This window comes from Cebus imitator, unplaced genomic scaffold (assembly GCF_001604975.1).
Source record: "Cebus imitator isolate Cc_AM_T3 unplaced genomic scaffold, Cebus_imitator-1.0 Scaffold494, whole genome shotgun sequence".
NCBI classification, from domain to species: domain Eukaryota; kingdom Metazoa; phylum Chordata; class Mammalia; order Primates; family Cebidae; genus Cebus; species Cebus imitator.
The window spans coordinates 653343-658875 of record NW_016107809.1 but is presented as its reverse complement, the minus strand read 5'-3'; the positions used below and the strand labels follow the sequence as shown (position 1 = coordinate 658875).

The following is a 5533-nucleotide window of genomic DNA, read 5'->3' as shown; positions in this document are numbered from 1 at the left end:
ATAAAGGCTATTCTTAGCAGTAACACAGGCTTGGCATTTGGGGAGATGTGTATTTCTCTCCTTCTAGCCCCAGGGTCTTTGCACATTGTAATTTCTCCTCTCCAAGCAGAGACGAAAAAGAAAATGAAGGGGGGGGGGGGGGAGAGAAAGGAAAGGAAAGAGGGAGGCGCGCCATAGCTGGCGCCCTGAGAGGCTCTTCTCGGGGTTTATTTTGGAAGGCTGCTACGGTGGGTCAAAATTGGGCGGGGAAGGGCTCTCACTCCACCCCAGACGGCCCGTTTAATTCTAGCCTCCCTTTTGAGGCAAGACGACGAAAAGCCAAATGAGATCCCTTTGGGCCTTTCTGCAGCGCTTTGTATGTGGCACGTGTTTCATAAATGTTCCACCAAGCCCCTGCGTGCACTCTCATTAGGCTGGTCTTTCGGAACGGCCCTCACTGGGCCTTAGGACCTTGGGAGTCAAAGCATTCAAGCGCTGGCATCATACATTGGGCTTCAGAGAAGCAAGGAACTTGAAAAATACAAAAGTATATAAAAAATAAGTAAAAATTTAAAAATAGGGTGGGCAAAGCTGGAGAAATTACGTAATTCGATTGCACCTTGGCTCAGACGGTGAAGTTCTGCATAGCGGCCAACAGGGGGCGCTCAGGCAGTGTGTCAGAACTTCCGCGCTCAGGTTGCCTGGAGCCCAACCGAGGGACAAACAAAACAATGCAGCTTTGCGGTTTCTCTTCAGTTCTTAGTTCCGGGAGGCTTAATCCAGGACTGCCTGAACTCCATCCTGGGGGACGCCAGTAGTGTCTCGCAGAACACCGTCTTAATAGGCTTTCCTGAATCTCTCGATTAAATGCTTTCTAGAACTCTGTGTTTCTCTGCGCCTAGAAAATGGCTTTTCTCAAGCTCTCCCAGTATCTCTGTGTATCTTTTTGTCAGCCTGGTTTTCTCGGTATCTGTGTTTCTGGCATGGTTCTTTCTTGTCTTTCTGTACTATCCCAGGCCCACTAGTACATGTTAATGAAAAATACATGGAGCTGAACCCACCCACAGGCTGAGCTCTGAAAGATTTCAAGATCTGGCAGAAGCTAACACTTTGAAAAACATTTGAAATATGTTTTACTGCAAAAGTGGCTAACTGCCACATTAGGCTATGCAGTCCTGTCTTTCCTTCTCGCCGTTTCTGTTCTTGGAGCGGGCTGCCATGCCACCCTACCGCTGTCTCCTCCCCTTTGGCTGCCACAGCTATTGCCCACCTCCCCCAAACCACTGACCTCCAATGGTCAGCTCCTCCCTGACCAGCAGGACAAGGTCTTCCAGGTCTTTTTTTTTTTATATATAACTTTTTCTTTTTTTTTTTTTTTTTTTTTTTTTTTTTTTTTTTTTTTTTTTTTTTTTTTGAGACGGAGTTTCACTCTTGTTACCCAGGCTGGAGTGCAATGGCGCGATCTCGGCTGACCGCAACCTCCGCCTCCTGGGTTCAGGCAATTCTCCTGCCTCAGCCTCCTGAGTAGCTGGGACTACAGGCACGCGCCACCATGCCCAGCTAATTTTTTGTATTTTTAGTAGAGACGGGGTTTCACCATGTTGACCAGGATGGTCTCGATTTCTTGACCTCGTGATCCACCCGCCTCGGCCTCCCAAAGTGCTGGGATTACAGGCTTGAGCCACCGCGCCCGGCGGTCTTCCAGGTCTTTTAGAGGAGATGCCAACTTAAAAATAATTGTCCTCTGTTTGTATGTTTTTGTTTTGTTTTGATTTTTGCTTTGTAATTAAGACCATCCCCCTCGTTTCCAGAACATACTGGAACTCTTAGGATTTGGGGTTCAGGTGAGAGCTAGAGAGACTCAGCCTCACACTCTGCCTGGAACCTCTTGTTGTCCAAGATTCAGGTGTTCTGGTCGAGTATTTGATACACTCTGCCAGAGTATCTTTACTCACAGTGACTTTCTCATGGGGACCTCATCGTCTTCCTCTCCAAATTGACTTTTACTTACAACACGGTCAAGAAAGAAACTGCGTGTGTGTGTGTATCAATCCTTGGATAACAGAGTTTAAATTTTCTTTCTGGGGAATTGGGAAATGTCACCGATCATGGTGTTAAGGTACCAGAGCGTGCCACGACAGTCAAAAGGCACCTCAGCAAATGATAGAAGGCTCCTTTGCCTGGAGCTCACAGAGGACTCTGGGACTATTTATCAAGAGCCTACCCTCAGTTCCAGCCCTGAATACTGCTACTACAGTGGTGGAGGTGGTGGTGATACAGCCTCCTAATTTCTGCATTTCGTCGTCCCTGCCTCCAAATCTATCCTGCTCTACTGGTGTTCCTATTATGTTTCAGATCCTAGTCATGTGTGTCCCTGAGAGGAGGAGACTAACATTAGATCTGGTAGGACATGATACTCTTCAATCTTGTCACCTTAACTTTCTCCTGGAGCCATGGAAGGCAGCAGTGGTATGATCTGATCCTGCCTGTCTCTGTGCTGCCCAAAAGTTTATGGCTGTTATTTCCTAGTTCCAGAACCGGACTGGACCAAGTTTAAGACCAAGGTAGGGAGTAGGGGGCAGACAAGCAATGCAATGTAATTCAGCATTTAAGAATACTTCCCACTCACTTGTCCTTGTCAGGCCCTGGCCATACAGACAGGCTGTACAAGACATAGATCCTGACTTCAGGGGGTAAATGTTTCTATTGAACTGACTCACTGTGTCTCTGAATGAGAATAAAAATGAAACTGCTGCAGAAAAACCCAGTGCTGCAAAGTGCTAGCATCATCAGGAGGCTGCCTCTGCAGCGCAATCCATAATCTCTGTGACTTCCAGAACCAAAAAAAAAAGGTTAAATTACTTTCTAAAATTAAGCTTTGCATTACTTTGGAAACTAACAAAGCATTCCTTCCCACAGACACTGTTCCCAAATTAAATATTTTGTGCTTATACAGCTGCTCAAATGCTGGTACATTGAAAATGGAAAAATTTCTTAGGTTGGGAAGAGATGGGGTGCTTAGAAAGGAGAGGGGAGCTCTGTGCAGGGAGGACAGCTGTGGTCAGTAGCAGAGATTATAGAATAGTTGGAAAAGATTGTGATCAAGCAAATCTGTGTGTAAAATGTTTCTAAAATTATTAAGTCTAAATAAGTGTAGGTTAAGGGGGCCTGTTATGGTCAGGTATTTAAAAGCATCCTTTCAAGTAGAAACCTTGGTCAGTGGCTATTCCCCACCTGTAATCAGTAGGAAATAGGGGGATTAATAGTAAACAACCAAGGGGACATCTTAAGGTCAGTGTGAAGCCTATTGTTCGACATTTCACAATGATTAAACACTGGAATGGGTCACAGAGAATGGGTGGGCACTTTTCTCTGGAGGCATTTATTGAAGGAACAGAACTTTCTTATAGTCACATGCTGCAAGTAACATCCAGCATGAAGACAGAGGCATGACCTGGATGAGCTAACTTCCCAGCTTCTCTTCTATTAAATAGATTGGAAAGCCAAAGAACTCATACAGCATTAGAGGCCCCTGCAGCAGCTGGAGAGAAATGGACAGATGAAAGTCCTTACTTGTCCACCTCCCACCAACATGCCCGGCCTGCCATTGAGCTGCCTGTTGTATTTTGTAAGCTTGCACCTAGATATTTGCCTTGCAAATATGTGGGCCGTCTTGGCAAATGGTTTTGTAGAAAGCCCTTGCTCACAAGAATTCCATCTGCAATATTTGGATTGGCTCTCCCTTTTCCGCACAAACTGTTCCCAACTTATCTCTGGATGTCTTCCAGAAGGTCATCAGTGTTCTGCTATACAGCGTCATCTGCTTGTCACACTATTCCCCAGCTCCTGAAACACAGCACCGTTTCCTATGGTAGCAGCAGCAGCAGCAGCAAAAATATCTTCCTCCTCAGCATGATTTTCCAGGCCCAAGATGAGCTCACAGGCACCAAGAGACACGAGGCCATGGCCTCACAGATCTCACACCCAGGAGCCTGATCTCAGTTTAAAAAGGCACACCTGCTGTCTTAGCTGGGGGAATAGAGAAAAGTTAGTGGGAGGGGCTACTGTGGGTTTAAGTTGACAGCAGAGAGTAGCCAGGAGCACCTGAGGAAGGCTACCAAGGACATATTGGGGGGTACTGGGGGAGGAGCACCTTCTGGCAGGAGGAGGTAGGGGCAGGCCTGGAGAATGCACTCATAAGGGCAAGCCCAAGGCCTGGGTGGGGTCTCTGATGACTTGTACAAACTTGGCACCAAGCCTCAGTGCAATCTTGCTTCATCTCCCTGGACTTCTACCGTCATTAATGACTGTGACTTCAGTCAGAGACTACAGAAAGGGAACACTCAATGATAATCTAGAGACAAGGACAATTGACCAAATCATCAGATATGACTCTAGTTTATGTCCTTTGCCGCATTATTACCCTGTCCTCTCTTCATTATCCTATATCCCAAGTCCTTACTTTCCCAGATGTTGTGGAAAAGGTAAAGGATTCCAAGTTATTGTAAGGAGGGTCACTCCGCATAAAATGAGACCATTCTACACCCTGGGGACTGACTCAATTGTGCTCTACCGGTCAGCATTCTGATTGTATCTCACCAACCAGAAGAATATTAATTTCAGGCAAAGGTCTCTGTCTCCTGCATAGAGCTACTAATGACTCCACTATGAGTGATAAAGTATGAGAGTCAGCAAGGCCTGTAGAGATTATGTATTGATCCAACACCTTCATGATAGATGAGGGAACTGAAGATTAAGGAGATGATATAAGGTCCAAGGCCACCCAGGAAGTTGTTGAAAAAATTTGGACTAGAACCTAGTCTTTGACCCAGTAACACACTAGCTCTTCCTCCTGTCTTACCTGGCCCTGGCCCTTTCGGATACCAAAGGTTTCCACCCAGGGGAAAATCAAGCAGCAAGGGAGGAAAGTGTGAATTTCCAAAACTTCTTTGTGAAAGCAACTGCTCTTCAGGAGACCTCTTTGTGTTATAGCCAGCCCTGGGGACTCTGTCTCTGCCATGCTGCATCTGGTTAAATTGCTCTTCTATGAGCCTATCTGGCTGCCAAATCTCTCTCTGGCCAAAAACAGCGTCTGATCTCATCCTAATGGATTTCCATCAATCACAGTTCTAGGGCTTCCAAGATGGAAATGGAACATCTTACACAGAAACATTATAAATATTCCACAAGCAAATCACAGGGTTCTAACTTCTTCACTCTCCCTTTAGCTAACCACTTTCAAAGGCATCCGGCAAAGTTGCATTCAACCTGTGAATCAAATAAGTCAAATAAACAGATATTTATTGAGCCACTATTGGAAAGTCAACATATCAGGTATACAAAGACAGGCCTGAGTCCTTGCTTCCAAGAATTCACAGGCCAATTGGGGGGAACAAGGCAAAATTACATTCAAAGTTAATATACAAGATGGCAATACAAAAAGTTCCATGATGCAACAAATGATTATTTGCAAAATTTGTGGAATAGATAATAAGAACAATAAACAGAAAAGAACGCTGTAAATTTAACAGTTCAGGAAAGTTAGTGCAAGAAA

General features: G+C 45.3%; 1 long non-coding RNA gene across 3 annotated transcripts in view; it reads left to right on the top strand.

Moving 5' to 3' along the window:
* Positions 1–5533, top strand: part of LOC108292546 — an 87926-nt gene that overhangs the window by 25357 nt on the left and 57036 nt on the right. The gene's annotated exons all lie outside the window — the stretch shown is intronic.